The sequence below is a fragment of the Cetorhinus maximus genome, unplaced genomic scaffold, assembly GCF_964194155.1.
Source record: "Cetorhinus maximus unplaced genomic scaffold, sCetMax3.hap1.1 HAP1_SCAFFOLD_1324, whole genome shotgun sequence".
NCBI lineage: Eukaryota > Metazoa > Chordata > Chondrichthyes > Lamniformes > Cetorhinidae > Cetorhinus > Cetorhinus maximus.
The window spans coordinates 22,598-45,319 of NW_027597265.1; the positions used below are offsets into that span (position 1 = coordinate 22,598).

The 22,722-nt window shown below is 43.4% G+C and overlaps 1 protein-coding gene across 1 annotated transcript in view; it reads left to right on the forward strand.

Moving 5' to 3' along the window:
* Positions 1-22,722, forward strand: part of LOC144676052 (myocyte-specific enhancer factor 2D homolog) — a 69,530-nt gene that overhangs the window by 20,238 nt on the left and 26,570 nt on the right. The window lies entirely within an intron of this gene.

A 22,722-nucleotide genomic window follows, 5' to 3' on the forward strand; every position in this document is an offset into this window, starting at 1 on the left:
GTTTATTCAGCAGGGTAAGGGTTACCCTGTGTAACTGTATAGAGTCACTGTTTATTTAGCAGGGTAAGGGTTATTCACTGTGTAACTGTACAGAGTCACTGTTTATTCAGCAGTGTAAGGGTTACTCTGTGTAACTGTACAGAGGCAGTGTTTATTCAGCAGGATAAGGGTTACTCGCTGTAACTGTACAGAGTCAGTGTTTATTCTGCAGGTTAAGGGTTACTCGGTGTAACTGTACAGATTCACTGTTTATTCAGCAGGGTAAGAGTTACACACTGTGTAACTGTACAGAGTCACTTTTTATTCAGCATGGTAAGGGTTACTCACTGTGTAACTGTACAGAGTCACTGTTTATTCAGCACGGTAAGGGTTACTCACTGTGCAAGTGTACAGAGTCACTGTTTATTCAGCAGGGTAAGGGTTACTCGGAGTGATTGTACATAGTCACTCTTTATTCAGCAGGGTAAGGGTTACTCGGTGTGACTGTACAGAGTGACTGTTTATTCAGCAGGGTAAGGGTTACTCAGTGTTAACTGTACGGAGTCACTGCTTATTCAGCAGGGTAAGGGTTACGCACTGTGTAACTGTGCAGAGTCACTGTTCATTCAGCAGGGTAAGGGATACCCAGTGTGACTGTTCAGAGTCACTGTTTATTCAGCAGTGTAAGGGTTACTCAGTGTGACTGTGTAGAGTCACTGTTTATTCCGCAGGGTAAGGGTTACTCGCTGTAACTGTACAGAGTCAGTGTTTATTCAGCAGGGTAAGGCTCACTCGGTGTAACTGTACAGAGTCAGTGTTTATTCAGCAGGGTAAGGGTTACTCACTGTATTACTGTACAGAGTTCATGTTTATTCAGCAGGGTAAGGGTTACACACTGTGTAACTGTACAGAGTCAATGTTTATTCAGCAGGGTAAGGGTTACTCACTGTGTAACTGTACGCAGTCACCGTATATTCAGCGGGGTAAGGGTCACTCACTGTGTAACTGTACAGAGTCACTGTTTATTCAGCAGGGTAAGGGTTACTCAGTGTAACTGTACAAAGTCACTGTTTATTCAGCAGGGTAAGGGTTACTCAGTGTAACTGTACAGAGTCACTGTTTATTCAGCAGGGTAAGGGTTACTCACTGTATAGCTGTACAGAGTCACTGTTTAATCAGCAGGGTAAGGGTTACTCACTGTGTACCTGTACAGAGTCACTGTTTATTCAGCTGGGTAAGGGTTACTCACTTTGTAACTGTACAGAGTCACTGTTTATTCAGCAGGGTAAGGGTTACTCACTGTGTAACTGTACAGAGTCACTGTTTCTTCAGCAGGGTAAGGGTTACTCGTTGTGACTGTACAGAGTGAATGCTTTTTCAGCAGGGTAAGGGTTACTCAGTGTAACTGTACAGAGTCACTGTTTATTCAGCAGGGTAACGGTTACTCTGTGTAACTGTACAGAGTCAGTGTTTATTCAGCAGTGTAAGGGTTACTCTGTCTAACTGTACACTGTCACTGTTTATTCAGCAGGGTAAGGGTTACTTTGTGTAATTGTACAGAGTCAGTGTTTATTCAGCATTGTAAGGGTTACTCTGTCTAACTGTACACAGTCACTGTTTATTCAGCAGGGTAAGGGTTACTCTGTTTAACTGTACAGAGTCACTGTTTATTCAGCAGGGTAATGGTTACTCACTGTGTAACTGTACATATTCACTGTTTATTCAGCAGTGTAAGGATTAGGCTGTGTAACTGTACAGAGTCACCGTTCATTCAGCAGGGTAGGGTTTACTCGGTGTGTAACTGTACAGAGTAACTGCTTATTCAGCAGGGTAAGGGTTACTCGGTGTAACTGTACAGAGTCGGTGTTTATTCAGCTGGGTAAGGGTTACTCACTGTATTACTGTACGGAGTCACTGTTTATTCAGCAGGGTAAGCGTCACTCACTGTGTAACTGTACAGACTCACTGTTTATTCAGCAGGGTAAGGGTTACTCGGTGTAACTGTACAGAGTCACTATGTATTCAGCAGGGTAAGGTTACTCACTGTGTAACTGTACAGTGTCACTGTTTATTCAGCAGGGTAAGGTTTACTTACTGTGTAACTGTACAGAGTCACTGTTTATTCTGCAGGGTAAGGGTTACTCACTGTGTAACTGTACGGAGTCAATCTTTATTCAGCAGCGTAAGGGTTACTCACTGTGTAACTGTACAGAAACGCTGTTTATTCAGCAGTGTAAGTGTTACTCTGTGTAACTGTACATAGTCACTGTTTATTTTGCAGGGTAAGGGTTACTCACTGTGTAACTATACAGAGTCAACCTTTATTCAGCTGCGTAAGGGTTACTCACTGTGTAACTGTACAGAGTCAGTGTATATTCAGGGTAACGGTTACTCGGTGTAACTGTACTGAGTCACTGTTTATTCAGCAGGGTAATGGTTACTCGGTGTTACTGTACAGAGTCACTGTTTATTCAGCAGGGTAAGGGTTACTCACTGTGTAACTGTATAGAGTCACTGTTTATTCAGCAGGGTAATGGTTACTCGGTGTAACTGTACAGAGTCACTGTTTATTCAGCAGGGTAAGGTTTACTTGGTGTAACTGTACAGAGTCTCTGTTTTTTCAGCAGGGTAACGGTTATTCGGTGTAACTGTACATAGTCACTGCTAATTTAGCTGGGTCAGGGTTGCTCTGTGTAACTGTACAGAGTCACTGTTTATTCGACAGAGTAAGGGTTACTCACTGTGTAACTGTACAGAGTCACTGTTTATTCAGCAGGGTAAGGGTTACTCTGTGTAACTGTACAGAGTCACTGTTTATTCAGCAGGGTAAGGATCACTCACTGTGTAACTGTATAGAGTCACTGTTTATTCAGCAGGGTAATGGTTACTCGGTGTAACTGTACAGAGTCACTGTTTATTCAGCAGGGTAAGGTTTACTTGGTGTAACTGTACAGAGTCTCTGTTTTTTCAGCAGGGTAACGGTTATTCGGTGTAACTGTACAGAGTCACTGCTAATTTAGCTGGGTAAGGGATGCTCTGTTTAACTGTACAGAGTCACTGTTTATTCGACAGAGTAAGGGTTACTCACTGTGTAACTGTACAGAGTCACTGTTTATTCAGCAGGGTAAGGGTTACTGACTGTGTAACTGTACAGAGTCACTGTTTATTCAGCAGTGTAAGGGTTACTCACTGTGTAACTGTACAGAGTCACTGTTTATTCAGCAGGGTAAGGGTTACTCGGTGTAACTATACAGTGTCGCTATTTATTCAGCTGGTTAAGGGTTACTCGGTGTAACTGTACAGAGTTACTGTTTATTCAGGAGGGTAATGGTTACTTGGTGTAACTGTACAGAGTCACTGTTTATTCAGCAGGGTAAGGCTTACTCGCTGTGTAACTGTACAGAGTCACTGTTTATTCAGCAGGGTAAGGGTTACTCACTGTGTAACTGTACAGAGTCACTGTTTATTCAGCAGGGTAAGGGTTACTCTGTGTAACTGTACAGAGTCACTGTTTATTCATCAGGGTAAGGGTTACCCTGTGTAACTGTACAGAGTCACTGTTTATTCAGCTGGTTATGTGTTACTCACTGTAACTGTACAGAGTCACTGTTTATTCAGCAGGGTAAGGATCACTCACTGTGTAACTGTACAGAGTCACTGTTTATTCAGCAGGGTAAGGATCACTCACTGTGTAACTGTACAGAGTCACTGTTTATTCAGCAGGGTAATGGTTACTCGGTGTAACTGTACAGAGTCACTGTTTATTCAGCAGGGTAAGGTTTACTTGGTGTAACTGTACAGAGTCTCTGTTTTTTCAGCAGGGTAACGGTTATTCGGTGTAACTGTACAGAGTCACGGCTAATTTAGCTGGGTAAGGGTTGCTCTGTGTAACTGTACAGAGTCACTGTTTATTCGACAGAGTAAGGATTACTCACTGTGTAACTGTACAGAGTCACTGTTTATTCAGCAGGGTAAGGGTGTTACTCACTGTGTAACTGTACAGAGTCACTGTTTATTCAGCAGGGTATGGTTTACTCGGTGTAACTGTACAGAGTCACTGTTTATTCAGCAGGGTACGGTTTACTCGGTGTAACTGTGCAGAGTCACTGTTTATTCAGCAGGGTAAGGGTTACTCTGTGTAACTGTACAGCGTCACTGTTTATTCAGCAGGGTAAGGGTTACTCACTGTGTAACTGTACAGAGTCACTGTTTATGCAGCAGGGTAAGGGTGTTACTCACCGTGTAACTGTACAGAGTCACTGTTTATTCAGCAGGGTAAGGGTTACTCGCGGTGTAACTGTACAGAGTCACTGTTTATTCAGAAGGGTAAGGGTCACTCACTGTGTAACTGTACAGATTCACTGTTTTTTCTGCAGGGTAAAGGTTACTCACTGTAACTGTACAGAGTCACTGTTTATTCAGCAGGGTAAGGATCACTCACTGTGTATCTGTACAGAGTCACTGTTTATTCAGCTGGGTAAGGGTTACACGGTGTAACTGTACTGAATCACTGTTTATTCAGCAGGGTAAGGGTTACTCACTGTGTAACTGTACAGAGTCACTGTTCATTCAGCAGGGGAAAGGTTTCTCACTGTAACTGTACAGATTCACTGTTTATTCAGCAGGATAAGGATCACTCACTGTGTAACTGTACAGAGTCACTGTTTATTCAGCAGGGTAAGGATCACTCACTGTGTAACTGTACAGAGTCACTGTTTATTCAGCAGGGTAAGGGTTCCTCGGTGTAACTGTACATAGTCACTTTTTGTTCAGCATGGTAAGGGTTACTCACTGTGTAACTGTACAGTGTCACTGTTTATTTAGCAGGGTAAGGGTTACTCGGTGTAACTGTACAGAGTCACTGTTTATTCAGCAGGGTAAGGTTACTCAATGTGTAACTGTACAGAGTCACAGTTTATTCAGCAGGGTAAGGGTTACTCACTGTTTAACTGTACAGAGTCACTGTTTATTCAGCAGGGTAAGGGTTACTTGGTGTAACTGTACAGTGTCAGTGTTTATTCAACAGGGTAAGCGTTACTCACTGTGTAACTGTACTGAGTCACTGTTTATTCAGCAGGGTAAGGGTTACTCACTGTTTAACTGTACAGAGTCACTGTTTATTCAGCAGGGTAAGGATCACTCACTGCGTATCTGTACAGAGTCACTGCTTATTCAGCAGGGTAACGGTTACTCACTTTGTATCTGTACAGAGTCACTGTTTATTCAGCAGGCTACGGGTTACTCGTTGTAACTGTGCAGAGTCACTGTTTATTCCACAGGGTAAGGGTTACTCTGTCTAAATGTGCAGTCACTGTTTATTCTGCAGGGTAAGGGTTACTCACTGTAACTGTACAGAGTCACTGTTTATTCAGCAGGGTAAGGATCACTCAGTGTAACTGTACAGTGTCACTGTTTATTCAGCAGGGTAAGGATCACTCACTGTGTAACTGTACAGAGTCACTGTTTATTCAACAGGGTAAGGATCACTCACTGTGTAACTGTACAGAGTCTCTGTTTATTCAGCAGGGTAGGGGTTACTCGGTGTAACTGTACAGAGTCACTGTTTATTCAGCAGGCTAAGGGTTACTCTGTTTAACTGTACAGAGTCTCTGTTTTTTCTGCATGGTAAGGGTTACTCGGTGTTACTGTACAGAGTCACTGTTTTTTCAGCAGGGTAAGGGTTACTCGGTGTAACTGTACAGAGTCACTGTTTATTCAGCAGGGTAAGGTTTACTCGATGTAACTGTACAGAGTCTCTGTTTTTTCAGCAGGGTAGGGGTTACTCAGTGTGACTGTACTGAGTCACTGTTTATTCAGCAGGGTAAGGGTGTTACTCACGGCGTAACTGTACAGAGTCACTGTTTATTCAGCAGGGTAAGGGTTACTCACTGAGTAACTGTACAGAGTCACTGTTTATTCTGCAGGGTAAGGGTCACTCACTGTGTAACTGTACAGAGTCACTGTTTATTCAGCAGGGTAAGGGTTACTCTCTTTGTAACTGTACAGAGTCACTGTTTAATCAGCAGGGTAAGGGTTACTCGTTGTAACTGTACAGAGTCACTGTTTATTCAGCACGCTGAGGGTTACTCGTTGTAACTGTACAGAGTCACTGTTTATTCCCCAGGGTAAGGGTTACTCTGTGTAAATGTGCAGTCACTGTTTATTCTGCAGGGTAAGGGTCACTCACTGTAACTGTACAGAGTCACTGTATATTCACCAGGGTAAGGATCACTCAGTGTAACAGTACAAAGTCACTGTTTATTCAGCAGTGTATGGGTTACTCACTGTAACTGTACAGATTCACTGTTTATTCAACAGGGTAAGGATCACTCACTGTGTAACTGTACAGAGTCACTGTTTATTCAGCAGGGTAAGGGTTCCTCACAGTGTAACTGTACAGAGTGACTGTTTATTCAGCAGGGTAAGGGTTACTCGGTGTAGCTGTACATAGTCACTGTTTATTCAGCAGGGTAAGGGTTACTGTGTGTAACTGTACAGAGTCTCTGTCTTTTCAGCGGGGTAAGGGTTACTCGTTGTAACTGTACAGAGTCACTGTTTATTCAGCAGGATAAGTGTTACTCACTGTGTAACTGTACAGAGTCACTGTTTATTCAGCAGGGTAAGAGTTACTCGCTGTGTAACTGTACAGAGTCACTGTTTATTCAGCAGGGTAAGGGTTACTCACTGTGTAACTGTACAGAGTCACTGTTTATTCAGCAGGGTAAGGGTGTTACTCAGTGTAACTGTACAGAGTCACTGTTTATTCAGCAGGGTAAGGTTTACTCAATTTAACTGTACAGAGTCTCTGTTTTTTCAGCAGGGTAGGGGTTACTCGGTGTGACTGTACAGAGTCACTGTTTATTCGGCAGGGTAAGGGTGTTACTCACGGTGTAACTGTACAGAGTCACTGTTTATTCGGCAGAGTAATGGTTACTCACTGTGTAACTGTACAGAGTCACTGTTTATTCGGCAGGGTAATGGTTACTCACTGTGTAACTGTACAGAGTCAGTGTTTATTCGGCAGGGTAATGGTTACTCACTGTGTAACTGTACAGAGTCACTGTTTATTCAGCAGGGTAAGGTTTACTCGGTGTAACTGTACAGAGTCACTGTTTATTCAGCAGGGTAAGGGTTACTCACATAGTAACTGTACACAGTCACTGTATATTCAGCAGGGTAAGGGTTACTTTCTGTGTCACTGTACAGAGTCACTGTTTATTCAGCAGTGTTTAGGGTTACTCACTGTGTAACTGTACAGAGTCACTGTTTTTTCTGCAGTGTAAGGGTTACTCACTGTAACTGTACAGAGTCACTGTTTATTCAGCCGGGTAAGGATCACTCACTGTGTTTCTGTACAGAGTCACTGTTTATTCAGCAGGGTAAGGGTTACTCTCTGTGTAAATGTACTGAGTCACTGTTCATTCAGCAGGGTAAAGGTTACTCAATGTAACTGTACAGAGTTACTGTTTATTCAGCAGGGTAAAGGTTACTCACTGTGTAACTGTACAGAGTCACTGTTTATTCAGCAGGCTAAGGGTTACTCGGTGTAACCGTACAGAGTCACTGTTTATTCAGCACCGTAAGGGTTACTCACTGTGTAACTGTACATAGTCACTTTTTGTTCAGCAGGGTAAGGCTTACTCACTGTGTAACTGTACAGAGTCACTGTTTATTCAGCAGGGTAAGGGTTACTCGGTGTAACTGTGCAGAGTCACTGTTTATTCACCAGGGTAAGGGTTACTCGGTGTAACTGTGCAGAGTCACTGTTTATTCAGCAGGGTAAGGGTTACTCGGTGTAACTGTACAGAGTCACTGTTTATTCACCAGGGTAAGGGATACTCGGTGTAACTGTGCAGAGTCACTGTTTATTCAGCAGGGTAAGGGTTACTCGGTGTAACTGTACAGAGCCTCTTTTTATTCAGCAGGGTAAGGGTTGCTCTGTGTAACTATACAGAGTCACTGTTTATTCGGCAGGGTAAGTGTTGCTCACTGTGTAACTGTACAGATTCACTGTTTATCCAGCAGGGTAAGGGTTACTCACTGAGTTACTGTACAGAGTCACTGTTTATTCAGCAGGGTAAGGGTGTTACTCACTGTGTAACTGTCTAGGGTCACTGTTTATTCAGCAGTGTAAGTCTTACTCTGTGTACCTGTACACTGTCACTGTATATTCAGCAGGGTAAGGGTTACTTACTGTGTAACTGTACACAGTCACTGTTTATTCAGAAGGGAAGGGTCACTCACTGTGTAACTGTACAGAGTCACTGTTTTTTCTGCAGGGTAAGGGTTACTCACTGTAACTGTACAGAGTCACTGCTTATTCCGCAGGGTAAGGGTTACTCGGTGTAACTGTACAGAGTCTCTGTTTTTTCAGCAGGGTAGGGATTACTCGGTGTAACTGTACAGAGTCACTGTTTATTCGGCAGGGTAAGGGTTACTCACTGTGTAACTGTACAGAGTCACTGTTTATTCAGCAGGGTAAGGGTGTTACTCACAGTGTAACTGTACAGAGTCACTGTTTATTCAGCAGGGTAAGGGTCACTGTATTACTGTACAGAGTCACTGTTTTTTCTGCAGTGTAAGGGTTACTCACTGTAACTGTACAGAGTCACTGTTTATTCAGCAGAGTGAGTCTTACTCTGTGTACCTGTACACAGTCACTCTTTATTCAGAAGGGTAAGGGTCACTCACTGTATAACTGTACAGAGTCACTGTTTTTTCTGCAGTGTAAGGGTTACTCACTGTAACTGTACAGAGTCACTGTTTATTCAGCAGAGTGAGTCTTACTCTGTGTACCTGTACACAGTCACTCTTTATTCAGAAGGGTAAGGGTCACTCACTGTGTATCTGTACAGAGTCACTGTTTATTCAGCAGGGTAAGGGTTACACGGTGTAACTGTACAGAGTCACTGTTTATTCAGCAGGGTAAGGGTTACTCACTATGTAACTGTACGGAGTCACTGTTCATTCAGCAGGGCAAAGGTTACTCACTGTAACTGTACAGAGTCACTGTTTATTCAGCAGGGTAAGGATCACTCACTGTGTAGCTGTACAGAGTCACTGTTTATTCAACAGGGTAAGGATCACTCACTGATTAACTGTACAGAGTCACTGTTTATTCAGCACCGTAAGGGTTACTCACTGTGTAACTGTACAGAGTCACTGTTTATTCAGCAGGGTAAGGGTTACTCACTGTGTAACTGTACAGAGTCACTGTTTATTCAGCAGGGTAAGGGTTACTCGGTGTAACTGTACAGAGTCAGTGTTTATTCCGCAGGGTAAGGGTTACTCGGTGTAACTGTACAGAGTCACTGTTTATTTAGCAGGGTAAGTGTTGCTCTGTGTAACTGTACAGATTCACTGTTTATTCGGCAGGGTAAGGGTTACTCACTGTGTAACTGTACAGAGTCACTGTTTATTCAGCAGGGTAAGGTTTACTCGGTGTAACTGTACAGAGTCACTGTTTATTCAGCAGGGTAAGGGTTACTCACTGTGTAACTGTTCAGAGTCACTGTTTATTTAGCAGGGTAAGTGTTGCTCTGTGTAACTGTACAGATTCACTGTTTATTCGGCAGGGTAAGGGTTACTCACTGTAACTGTACAGAGTCACTGTTTATTCAGCAGGGTAAGGTTTACTCGTTGTAACTGTACAGAGTCACTGTTTATTCAGCAGGGTAAGGGTGTTACTCACTGTGTAACTGTACAGAGTCACTGTTTATTCAGCAGGGTAAGGATCACTCACTGTGTAACTGTACAGAGTCACTGTTTATTCAGCAGGATAAGGGTGTTACTCACGGTGTAACTGTACAGAGTCACTGTTTATTCAGCAGGGTAATGGTTACTCGGTGTAACTGTACAGAGTCACTGTTTATTCAGCAGGGTAAGGATCACTCACTGTGTAACTGTACAGAGTCACTGTTTATTCAGAAGGGTAAGGATCACTCACTGTGTAACTGTACACAGTCACTGTATATTCAGCAGGGTAAGGATTACTTACTGTGTAACTGTACAGAGTCACTGTTTATTCAGTAGGGTAAGGGTTACTCGCTGTGTAACTGTACCGAGTCACTGTTTATTCAGAAGGGTAAGGGTTACTCACTGTGTAACTGTACAGATTCACTGTTTATTCGGCAGGGTAAGGGTTACTGTGTGTAACTGTACAGAGTCTCTGTCTTTTCAGCGGGGTAAGGGTTACTCGTTGTAACTGTACAGAGTCACTGTTTATTCAGCAGGATAAGTGTTACTCACTGTGTAACTGTACAGAGTCACTGTTTATTCAGCAGGGTAAGAGTTACTCGCTGTGTAACTGTACAGAGTCACTGTTTATTCAGCAGGGTAAGGGTTACTCACTGTGTAACTGTACAGAGTCACTGTTTATTCAGCAGGGTAAGGGTGTTACTCAGTGTAACTGTACAGAGTCACTGTTTATTCAGCAGGGTAAGGTTTACTCAATTTAACTGTACAGAGTCTCTGTTTTTTCAGCAGGGTAGGGGTTACTCGGTGTGACTGTACAGAGTCACTGTTTATTCGGCAGGGTAAGGGTGTTACTCATGGTGTAACTGTACAGAGTCACTGTTTATTCGGCAGAGTAATGGTTACTCACTGTGTAACTGTACAGAGTCACTGTTTATTCGGCAGGGTAATGGTTACTCACTGTGTAACTGTACAGAGTCAGTGTTTATTCGGCAGGGTAATGGTTACTCACTGTGTAACTGTACAGAGTCACTGTTTATTCAGCAGGGTAAGGTTTACTCGGTGTAACTGTACAGAGTCACTGTTTATTCAGCAGGGTAAGGGTTACTCACATAGTAACTGTACACAGTCACTGTATATTCAGCAGGGTAAGGGTTACTTTCTGTGTCACTGTACAGAGTCACTGTTTATTCAGCAGTGTTTAGGGTTACTCACTGTGTAACTGTACAGAGTCACTGTTTTTTCTGCAGTGTAAGGGTTACTCACTGTAACTGTACAGAGTCACTGTTTATTCAGCCGGGTAAGGATCACTCACTGTGTTTCTGTACAGAGTCACTGTTTATTCAGCAGGGTAAGGGTTACTCTCTGTGTAAATGTACTGAGTCACTGTTCATTCAGCAGGGTAAAGGTTACTCAATGTAACTGTACAGAGTTACTGTTTATTCAGCAGGGTAAAGGTTACTCACTGTGTAACTGTACAGAGTCACTGTTTATTCAGCAGGCTAAGGGTTACTCGGTGTAACCGTACAGAGTCACTGTTTATTCAGCACCGTAAGGGTTACTCACTGTGTAACTGTACATAGTCACTTTTTGTTCAGCAGGGTAAGGCTTACTCACTGTGTAACTGTACAGAGTCACTGTTTATTCAGCAGGGTAAGGGTTACTCGGTGTAACTGTGCAGAGTCACTGTTTATTCACCAGGGTAAGGGTTACTCGGTGTAACTGTGCAGAGTCACTGTTTATTCAGCAGGGTAAGGGTTACTCGGTGTAACTGTACAGAGTCACTGTTTATTCACCAGGGTAAGGGATACTCGGTGTAACTGTGCAGAGTCACTGTTTATTCAGCAGGGTAAGGGTTACTCGGTGTAACTGTACAGAGCCTCTTTTTATTCAGCAGGGTAAGGGTTGCTCTGTGTAACTATACAGAGTCACTGTTTATTCGGCAGGGTAAGTGTTGCTCACTGTGTAACTGTACAGATTCACTGTTTATCCAGCAGGGTAAGGGTTACTCACTGAGTTACTGTACAGAGTCACTGTTTATTCAGCAGGGTAAGGGTGTTACTCACTGTGTAACTGTCTAGGGTCACTGTTTATTCAGCAGTGTAAGTCTTACTCTGTGTACCTGTACACTGTCACTGTATATTCAGCAGGGTAAGGGTTACTTACTGTGTAACTGTACACAGTCACTGTTTATTCAGAAGGGAAGGGTCACTCACTGTGTAACTGTACAGAGTCACTGTTTTTTCTGCAGGGTAAGGGTTACTCACTGTAACTGTACAGAGTCACTGCTTATTCCGCAGGGTAAGGGTTACTCGGTGTAACTGTACAGAGTCTCTGTTTTTTCAGCAGGGTAGGGATTACTCGGTGTAACTGTACAGAGTCACTGTTTATTCGGCAGGGTAAGGGTTACTCACTGTGTAACTGTACAGAGTCACTGTTTATTCAGCAGGGTAAGGGTGTTACTCACAGTGTAACTGTACAGAGTCACTGTTTATTCAGCAGGGTAAGGGTCACTGTATTACTGTACAGAGTCACTGTTTTTTCTGCAGTGTAAGGGTTACTCACTGTAACTGTACAGAGTCACTGTTTATTCAGCAGAGTGAGTCTTACTCTGTGTACCTGTACACAGTCACTCTTTATTCAGAAGGGTAAGGGTCACTCACTGTATAACTGTACAGAGTCACTGTTTTTTCTGCAGTGTAAGGGTTACTCACTGTAACTGTACAGAGTCACTGTTTATTCAGCAGAGTGAGTCTTACTCTGTGTACCTGTACACAGTCACTCTTTATTCAGAAGGGTAAGGGTCACTCACTGTGTATCTGTACAGAGTCACTGTTTATTCAGCAGGGTAAGGGTTACACGGTGTAACTGTACAGAGTCACTGTTTATTCAGCAGGGTAAGGGTTACTCACTATGTAACTGTACGGAGTCACTGTTCATTCAGCAGGGCAAAGGTTACTCACTGTAACTGTACAGAGTCACTGTTTATTCAGCAGGGTAAGGATCACTCACTGTGTAGCTGTACAGAGTCACTGTTTATTCAACAGGGTAAGGATCACTCACTGATTAACTGTACAGAGTCACTGTTTATTCAGCACCGTAAGGGTTACTCACTGTGTAACTGTACAGAGTCACTGTTTATTCAGCAGGGTAAGGGTTACTCACTGTGTAACTGTACAGAGTCACTGTTTATTCAGCAGGGTAAGGGTTACTCGGTGTAACTGTACAGAGTCAGTGTTTATTCCGCAGGGTAAGGGTTACTCGGTGTAACTGTACAGAGTCACTGTTTATTTAGCAGGGTAAGTGTTGCTCTGTGTAACTGTACAGATTCACTGTTTATTCGGCAGGGTAAGGGTTACTCACTGTGTAACTGTACAGAGTCACTGTTTATTCAGCAGGGTAAGGTTTACTCGGTGTAACTGTACAGAGTCACTGTTTATTCAGCAGGGTAAGGGTTACTCACTGTGTAACTGTTCAGAGTCACTGTTTATTTAGCAGGGTAAGTGTTGCTCTGTGTAACTGTACAGATTCACTGTTTATTCGGCAGGGTAAGGGTTACTCACTGTAACTGTACAGAGTCACTGTTTATTCAGCAGGGTAAGGTTTACTCGTTGTAACTGTACAGAGTCACTGTTTATTCAGCAGGGTAAGGGTGTTACTCACTGTGTAACTGTACAGAGTCACTGTTTATTCAGCAGGGTAAGGATCACTCACTGTGTAACTGTACAGAGTCACTGTTTATTCAGCAGGATAAGGGTGTTACTCACGGTGTAACTGTACAGAGTCACTGTTTATTCAGCAGGGTAATGGTTACTCGGTGTAACTGTACAGAGTCACTGTTTATTCAGCAGGGTAAGGATCACTCACTGTGTAACTGTACAGAGTCACTGTTTATTCAGAAGGGTAAGGATCACTCACTGTGTAACTGTACACAGTCACTGTATATTCAGCAGGGTAAGGATTACTTACTGTGTAACTGTACAGAGTCACTGTTTATTCAGTAGGGTAAGGGTTACTCGCTGTGTAACTGTACCGAGTCACTGTTTATTCAGAAGGGTAAGGGTTACTCACTGTGTAACTGTACAGATTCACTGTTTATTCGGCAGGGTACGGGTTACTCACGGTATCTGTACAGAGTCACTGTTTATTCAGCAGGGTAATGATCACTCGCTGTGTATCTGTACAGAGTCACTGTTTATTCAGCAGGGTAAGGGTTACTCGGTGTAACTGTACAGAGTCACTGTTTATTCAGCAGGGTAAGGATCACTCACTGTGTAACTGTACAGAGTCACTGTTTATTCAGAAGGGTAAGTCTTACTCTGTGTACCTGTACACAGTCACTGTATATTCAGCAGGGTAAGGGTTACTTACTGTGTAACTGTACAGAGTCACTGTTTATTCAGTAGGGTAAGGGTTACTCGCTGTGTAACTGTACAGAGTCACTGCTTTTTCTGCAGGGTAAGGGTTACTCACGGTATCTGTACAGAGTCACTGTTTATTCAGCAGGTTAAGGGTTACACGGAGTAACTGTACAGAGTCACTGTTGATTCAGCAGGGCAAGGGTTACTCACTGTGTAACTGTACAGAGTTACTGTTCATTCAGCAGGGTAACGGTTACTCACTGTAACTGTACAGAGTCACTGTTTATTCAGCAGGGTAAGAATCACTCACTGTGTAACTGTACAGAGTCACTGTTTATTCAGCAGGGTAAGGCTTACTCGGTGTAACTGTACAGTGTCACTGTTTATTCAGCAGTGTAAGGTTTACTCGGTGTAACTGTACAGAGTCACTGTTTATTCAGCAGGGTAAGGTTTACTCACTGTGTAACTGTACAGAGTCACTGTTTATTCAACAGGGTAAGGGTGTTACTCACTGTGTAACTGTACAGAGTCACTGTTTATTCAGCAGGGTAAGTCTTACTCTGTGTATCTGTAAACAGTCACTGTATATTCAGCAGGGTAAGGATTATTTACTGTGTAACTGTACAGAGTCACTGTTTATTCAGCAGGGTAAGGGTTACTCGCTGTGTAACTGTACAGAGTCACTGTTTTTTCTGCAGGGTAAGGGTTACTCACTGTAACTGTACAGTGTCACTGTTAATTCAGCAGGGTTAGGATCACTCACTGTGTATCTGTACAGAGTCACTGTTTATTCAGCTGGGTTAGGGTTACACGGTGTAACTGTACAGAGTCACTGTTTATTCAGCAGGGTAAGGGTCACTCACTGTGTAACTGTACAGAGTCACTGTTCATTCAGCAGGGTAAAGGTTACTCACTGTAACTGTACAGAGTCACTGTTTATTCAGCAGGGTAAGGATCACTCACTGATTAACTGTACAGAGTGACTGTTTATTCAGCAGGGTAAGGGTTACTCGGTGTAACTGTACAGAGTCACTGTTTATTCAGCAGCGTAAGGTTTACTCACTGTGTAACTGTACATAGTCACTGTTTATTCAGCAGGGTAAGGGTTACTCGGTGTAACTGTACAGAGTCACTGTTTATTCAGCAGAGTAAGGTTACTCACTGTGTAACTGTACAGAGTTACTGTTTATTCAGCAGGGTGTGGGTTACTCACTGTGTAACTGTACAGTGTCACTGTTTATTCAGCAGGGTAAGGGTTACTCGGTGTAACTGTATAGAGTCACTGTTTATTCAGCAGGGTAAGGGTTACTCGGTGTAACTGTATTGAGTCACTGTTTATTCAGCAGTGTAATGTTACTCACTGTGTAACTATACAGAGTCACTGTTTATTCACCAGGGTAAGGGTTACTCGCTGTTCCTGTGCAGAGTCACTGTTTATTCAGCAGGATAAGAGTTATTCTGTGTAACTGTACAAAGTCAGTGTTCATTCAGCAGGGTTAGGGTTGCTCTGTGTAACTGTACAGAGTCACTGTTTATTCAGCAGGGTAACGACCACTCACTGTGTAACTGTGCAGAGTCACCGTTTATTCAGCAGGGTAAGGGTTACTCGGTGTAACTGTACAGAGTCACTGTTTATTCAGCATGGGAAGGATCACTCACTGTTTAACTGTACAGAGTCACTGTTTATTCTGCAGAGTAATGTTTTCTCACTGTGTAACTGTTCAGTTTCACTGTTTATTCAGCAGGATAAGGGTTACTCAGTGTAACTGTACAGAGTCACTGTTTATTCAGCAGTGTAAGGGTTACTCTGTGTAACTGTACAGAGTCAGTGTTTATTCAGCAGGGTAAGGGTTGCTCGCTGTGTAACTGTACAGAGTCACTGTTTATTCAGCAGGGTAAGGGTTACTCAATGTGTAACTGTACAGAGTCACTGTTTATTCAGCAGGGTAAGGGTTACTCACTGTGTAACTGTACAGAGTCACTGTTTATTCAGCAGGGTAAGGGTTACTCGGTGTAACTGTACAGAGTCAGTGTTTATTCAGCAGGGTTAGGGTTACTCACTGTGTAACTGTACAGAGTCACTGTTTATTCAGCAGGGTAAGGGTCACTCACTGTGTAACTGTACAGAGTCACTGTTTATTCTGCAGGGTAAGGGTTACTCAATGTGTAACTGTACAGAGTCACTGTTTATTCAGCAGGGTAAGGGTTACTCACTGTGTAACTGTACAGAGTCACTGTTCATTCAGCAGGGTAAGGGTTACTCACTGTGTAACTGTACAGAGTCACTGTTTATTCTGCAGGGTAAGGGTTACTCAATGTGTAACTGTACAGAGTCACTGTTCATTCAGCAGGGTAAGGGTTACTCACTGTGTAACTGTACAGAATCACTGTTTGTTCAGCAGGGTAAGGGTTACTCACTGTGTAACTGTACAGAGTCACTGTTTATTCAGCAGTGTAAGGGTTACTCTGGGTAACTGTACAGAGACACTGTTTATTCAGCAGGGTAAGGGTTACTCACTGTGTAACTGTACAGAGTCACTGTTTATTCAGCAGGGTAAGGGTTACTCGGTGTAACTGTACAGAGTTACTGTTTATTCAGCAGGGTAAGGGTTACTCGGTGTAACTGTACAAGTTACTGTTTATTCAGCAGGGTAAGGGTTACTCACTGTGTAACTGTACAGAGTCACTGTTTATTCAGCAGGGTAAGTGTTACTCTGTGTAACTGTACAGAGTCACTGTTTAATCAGCAGTGTAAGGGTTACTCACTGTGTAACTGTACAGAGTCACTGTTTATTCAGCAGGATTAGGGTTACACGGTGTAACTGTACAGAGTCACTGTTTATTCAGCAGTGTAAGGGTTACTCACTGTGTATCTGTACAGAGTCACTATTTATTCAGCAGGGTGAGGGATACTCACTATGTAACTGTACAGAGTCACTGTTCATTCAGCAGGGTAAAGGTTACTCACTGTAACCGTGCAGAGTCACTGTTTATTCAGCAGGGTATGGATAACTCACTGTGTAAATGTACAGAGTCACTGTTTATTCAGCAGGGTAAGGATCACTCACTGATTAACTGTACAGAGTCACTGTTTATTCAGCAGGGTATGGGTTACTCGGTGTAACTGTACAGAGTCACTGTTTATTCAGCAGCTTAAGGGTTACTCACTGTGTAACTGTACAGAGTCTCTGTTTATTCTGCAGGGTAAGGGTTACTCACTGTGTAACTGTACAGTGTCACTGTTTTTTCAGCAGGGTAAGGGTTACTCACTGTGTAACTGTACAGTGTCACTGTTTATTCAGCAGGGTAAGGATTACTCGGTGTAACTGTGCAGAGTCACTGTTTATTCCGCAGGGTAAGGGTTACTCGGTGTAACTGTGTAGAGTCACTGTTTATTCAGCAGAGTTAGGGTTGCTCACTGTGTAACTATACAGAGTCACTGTTTATTCACCAGGGTAAGGGTTACTCGGTGTTCCTGTGCAGAGTCACTGTTTATTCAGCAGGATAAGAGTTACTCTGTGTAACTGTACAAAGTCAGTGTTTATTCAGCAGGGTAAGGGTTGCTCTGTGTAACTGTACAAAGTCAGTGTTTATTCAGCAGGGTAAGGGTTGCTCTGTGTAACTGTACAGAGTCACTGTTTATTCAGCAGGGTAACGATCACTCACTGTGTAACTGTGCAGAGTCACCGTTTATTCAGCAGGGTAAGGGTTACTCGGCGTAACTGTACAGAGTCACCGTTTATTCAGCAGTGTAAGGGTTACTCGGTGTAACTGTACAGGGTCACTGTTTATTCTGCAGCGTAAGGTTTTCTCACTGTGTAACTGTACAGTTTCACTGTTTATTCAGCAGGGTAAGGGTTACTCAGTGTAACTGTACAGAGTCACTGTTTATTCAGCAGGGTAAGGTTACTCACTGTGTAACTGTGCGGAGTCACTGTTTATTCACCAGGGTAAGGGTTACTCGGTGTAACTGTGCAGAGTCACTGTTTATTCAGCATTGTAAGGGTTACTCTGTGTAACTGTACCGAGTCACTGTTTATTCAGCATTGTAAGGTTTACTCTGTGTAACTGTACAGAGTCACTGTTTATTCAGCAGGGTAAGGTTTGCTCGGTGTAACTGTACAGAGTCAGTGTTTATTCAGCAGTGTAAGGGTTACTCACTGTGTAACTGTACAGAGTCACTGTTTATTCAGCAGGGTAAGGTTACTCACTGTGTAACTGTACAGAGTCACTGTTTATTCAGCAGGGTAAGGTTACTCACTGTGTAACTGTACGGAGTCACTGTTTATTCACCAGGCTAAGGGTTACTCGGTGTAACTGTGCAGAGTCACTGTTTATTCAGCATTGTAAGGGTTACTCTGTGTAACTGTACCGAGTCACTGTTTATTCAGCATTGTAAGGGTTACTCTGTGTAACTGTACAGAGTCACTGTTTATTCAGCAGGGTAAGGGTTGCTCGGTGTAACTGTACAGAGTCAGTATTTATTCAGCAGTGTAAGGGTTACTCACTGTGTAACTGTACAGAGTCACTGTTTATTCAGCAGGGTAAGGTTACTCACTGTGTAACTGCACAGAGTCACTGTTTATTCAGCAGGGTAAGGGTTACTCGGTGTAACTGTACAGAGTCAGTGTTTATTCAGCAGGGTTAGGGTTACTCACTGTGTAACTGTACAGAGTCACTGTTTATTCAGCAGGGTAGGGTTACTCACTGTGTAACTGTACAGAGTCACTGTTTATTCAGCAGGGTTAGGGTTACTCACTGTGTAACTGTACAGAGTCACTGTTTATTCAGCAGGGTAAGGGTTACTCACTGTGTAACTGTACAGAGTCACTGTTTATTCAGCAGGGCAAGGGTTACTCACTGTGTAACTGTACAGAGTCACTGCTTATTCAGCAGGGTAAGGGTTACTCACTGTGTAACTGTACAGAGTCACTGTTCATTCAGCAGGGTAAGGGTTACTCAGTGTAACTGTACAGAGTCACTGTTTATTCAGCAGGGTAAGAGTTACTCACTGTGTAACTGTACAGAGTCACTGTTTATTCAGCAGGGTAAGGGTTACTCACTGTGTAACTGTACAGAGACACTGTTTATTCAGCAGGGTAAGGGTTACTCACTGTGTAACTGTAGAGAGTCACTGTTTATTCAGCAGGGTAAGTGTTACTCTGTGTAACTGTACAGAGATTCTGTTTATTCAGCAGGCTATGGGTTACTCACTGTGTAACTGTACAGAGTCACTGTTTATTCAGCAGTGTCAGGGTTACTTACTGTGTAACTGTACAGAGTCACTGTTTATTTAGCAGGTTAAGTGTTACTCACTGTGTAACTGTGCAGTGTCACTGTTTATTCAGCAGGGTAAGGATCAGTCACTGTGCATCTGTACAGAGTCTCTGTTTATTCAGCAGGGTAAAGGTTACTCAGTGTTACTGTACAGAGTCACTGTTCATTCAGCAGGTTAAGGGTTACTCACTGTAACTGTACATAGTCACTGTTTATTCAGCAGTGTAAGGATCACTCACTGTTTAACTGTACAGAGTCACTGTTTATTCCGCAGGGTAAGGGTGTAACTCACGGTGTAACTGTATAGTGTCACTGTTTATTCAGCAGGGTAAGGGTTACTCGGTGTAACTGTACAGAGTCACTGTTTATTCAGCAGGGTAAGGGTTACTCGGTGTAACTGTACTGAGTCACTGTTTATTCAGCAGGGTAAGGGTTACTCGGTGTATCTGTACAGAGTCACTGTTTATTCAGCAGGGTAAGGGTTACTCGGTGTAACTGTACAGAGTCAGTGTTTATTCAGCAGGGTAAGGGTTACTCACTGTGTAACTGTACAGAGTCACTGTTTATTCAGCAGGGTAGGGTTACTCACTGTGTAACTGTACAGAGTCACTGTTTATTCAGCATTGTAAAGATCTCTCACTGCGTAACTGTACAGTGTCACTGTTTATTCAGCAGGGTAAGCGTTACTCGGTGTAACTGTACAGAATTACTGTTTATTCAGCAGGGTAAGGGTTAATCACTGTGTAACTGTACAGAGTCACTGTTTATTCAGCAGGGTAAGGGTTACTCACTGTGTAACTGTACAGAGTCACTGTTTATTCAACAGGGTAAGGGTTACTCACTGTGGAACTGTACAGAGTCACTGTTTGTGCAGCAGGGTAAGGGTTACTCACGGTGTAACTGTACAGAGTCACTGTTTATTCAGCAGGGTAAGGGTTACTCGGTGTAACTGTACAGAGTCACTGTTTATTCAGCAGTGTAAGGTTTACTCACTGTAACTGTACATAGTCACTGTTTGTTGAGCAGGGTAAGAGTTACTCACTGTGTAACTGTACAGAGTCACTGTTTGTTGAGCAAGGTAAGAGTTACTCACTGTGTAACTGTACAGAGTCACTGTTTATTCAGCAGGGTAAGGGTTACTCACTGTGTAACTCTACAGAGTCACTGTTTATTCAGCAGGGTAAGGGTTACTCACTGTGTAACTGTACAGAATCACTGTTTATTCAGCAGGGTAAGGGCTACTCGGTGTAACTGTACAGAGTCACTGTTTATTCAGCAGTCTAAGGGTTACTCACTGTGTAACTGTACAGAGTCACTGTTTGTTGAGCAGGGTAAGAGTTACTCACTGTGTAACTGTACAGAGTCACTGTTTATTCAGCAGGGTAAGGTTTACTCGATGTAACTGTACAGAGTCACTCTTTATTCAGCAGCGTAAGGGTTACTCACTGTGTAACTGTACAGAGTCACTGTTTATTCAGCAGGGTAAGGGTTATTCACTGTGTAACTCTACAGAGTCACTGTTTATTCAGCAGGGTAAGGGTTAATCGGTGTGACTGTTCATAGTCACTGTTTTTTCAGCAGGGTAAGGGTTACTCACTGTGTAACTCTACAGAGTCACTGTTTATTCAGCAGGGTATGGGTTAATTGGTGTGACTGTACAGAGTCACTGTTTATTCAGCAGGGTAAGGGTTAATCGGTGTGACTGTTCATAGTCACTGTTTTTTCAGCAGGGTAAGGGTTACTCACTGTGTAACTCTACAGAGTCACTGTTTATTCAGCAGGGTATGGGTTAATTGGTGTGACTGTACAGAGTCACTGTTTATTCAGCAGGGTAAGGGTTAATCGGTGTGACTGTTCATAGTCACTGTTTTTTCAGCAGGGTAAGGGTTACTCACTGTGTAACTGTACAGAGTCACTGTTTATTCAGCAGGGTAAGGGTTAATCGGTGTGACTGTTCATAGTCACTGTTTTTTCAGCAGGGTAAGGGTTACTCACTGTGTAACTGTACAGAGTCACTGTTTATTCAGCAGGGTAAGGGTTACTCGGTGTAACTGTACAGAGTCACTGTTTATTCAGCAGTCTAAGGGTTACTCACTGTGTAACTGTACAGAGTCACTGTTTGTTGAGCAGGATAAGAGTTACTCACTGTGTAACTGTACAGAGTCACTGTTTATTCAGCAGGCTAAGGTTTACTCGATGTAACTGTACAGAGTCACTCTTTATTCAGCAGCGTAAGGGTTACTCACTGTGTAACTGTACAGAGTCACTGTTTATTCAGCAGGGTAAGGGTTATTCACTGTGTAACTCTACAGAGTCACTGTTTATTCAGCAGGGTAAGGGTTAATCGGTGTTACTGTACAGAGTCACTGTTTATTCAGCAGGGTAAGGGTTACTCACTGTGTAACTGTCCAGAGTCACTGTTTATTCAGCAGGGTATGGGTTAATTGGTGTGACTGTACATTGTTCCTGTTTGATTGTCTGTTGGGTGAACAGTGAAGGGTCTGACCTGAAATAGCAAATGAGATTGGAATATATTTTCCTCTCAAACGTTTCGGTAACTCTCACTGTTGGGAAATGACTGTGTGGTTTATATTTTCAGGTTTACAGTAACCATTTGCTAACAGTGGAGCAGACACTGAATAGTTGTTGAACCCCCTGTGTTGAGGGGGTGATGTAAATTGCCCTGTCCATTGTGTGTGATTGTGTGGGACATCTTGCAGACTGTGTACAACTGAAAACCCTTACAGTCCGACTGATACAGTTGCTTGTAGCAGAGATAAAACTGTTTCGTAAATAGTCAGATCTGCACTTGATCGGTCTTCTCTTCCCCCCTCTCTCTCTCTCTCTCTTTGTCTCTCTCTCTGTCTCCTTTCTCCCCCCTTCATTCCCCTTCCTCCTTTCCTCTCTGTCTTCCTTTCCATCCCCTTTCTCCACCTACTCGTTCTGTCTCTCTCTCTCTCTTTCTCTCTCCCTCCTCCCATTCCTCTTGCTCTCCCTCCCCACCCTTCTCTCCTTGGCGTCACCACCAACTCCCCACCCCCAGGCCCTCCCAGCACCCTGAATTCCACTCTCTCCAGGCAGCGGGGTACTCTGTGTGGAGGCTTATCTTTCCCTGAAGCAGCTGGCTCTCGCTCTCTCGCTGTGGGGTGGGGAGTGAGGCTGGGGTGGGGGGCACAGGGTGACAGTCAAGGGCCCGGTTCCTGTTCTGCACTCTCGCAAGCAGAGGTCCTGGCACAGCGGCCGTGAGTTGGAGACGGGCTTCGTTTTCCCCCAAACCAGTCTGAGGGGGGGGTGCCCAGGGTGCTGTGCCCCCTCCTGCACCACCCCCCACCAGCCACGTTCGAATGTGCACAGAACCCGGGCCCTCCCAAGTTGACGTGGCCCAGGACTGGCCTGAGTCCCATATCCACCT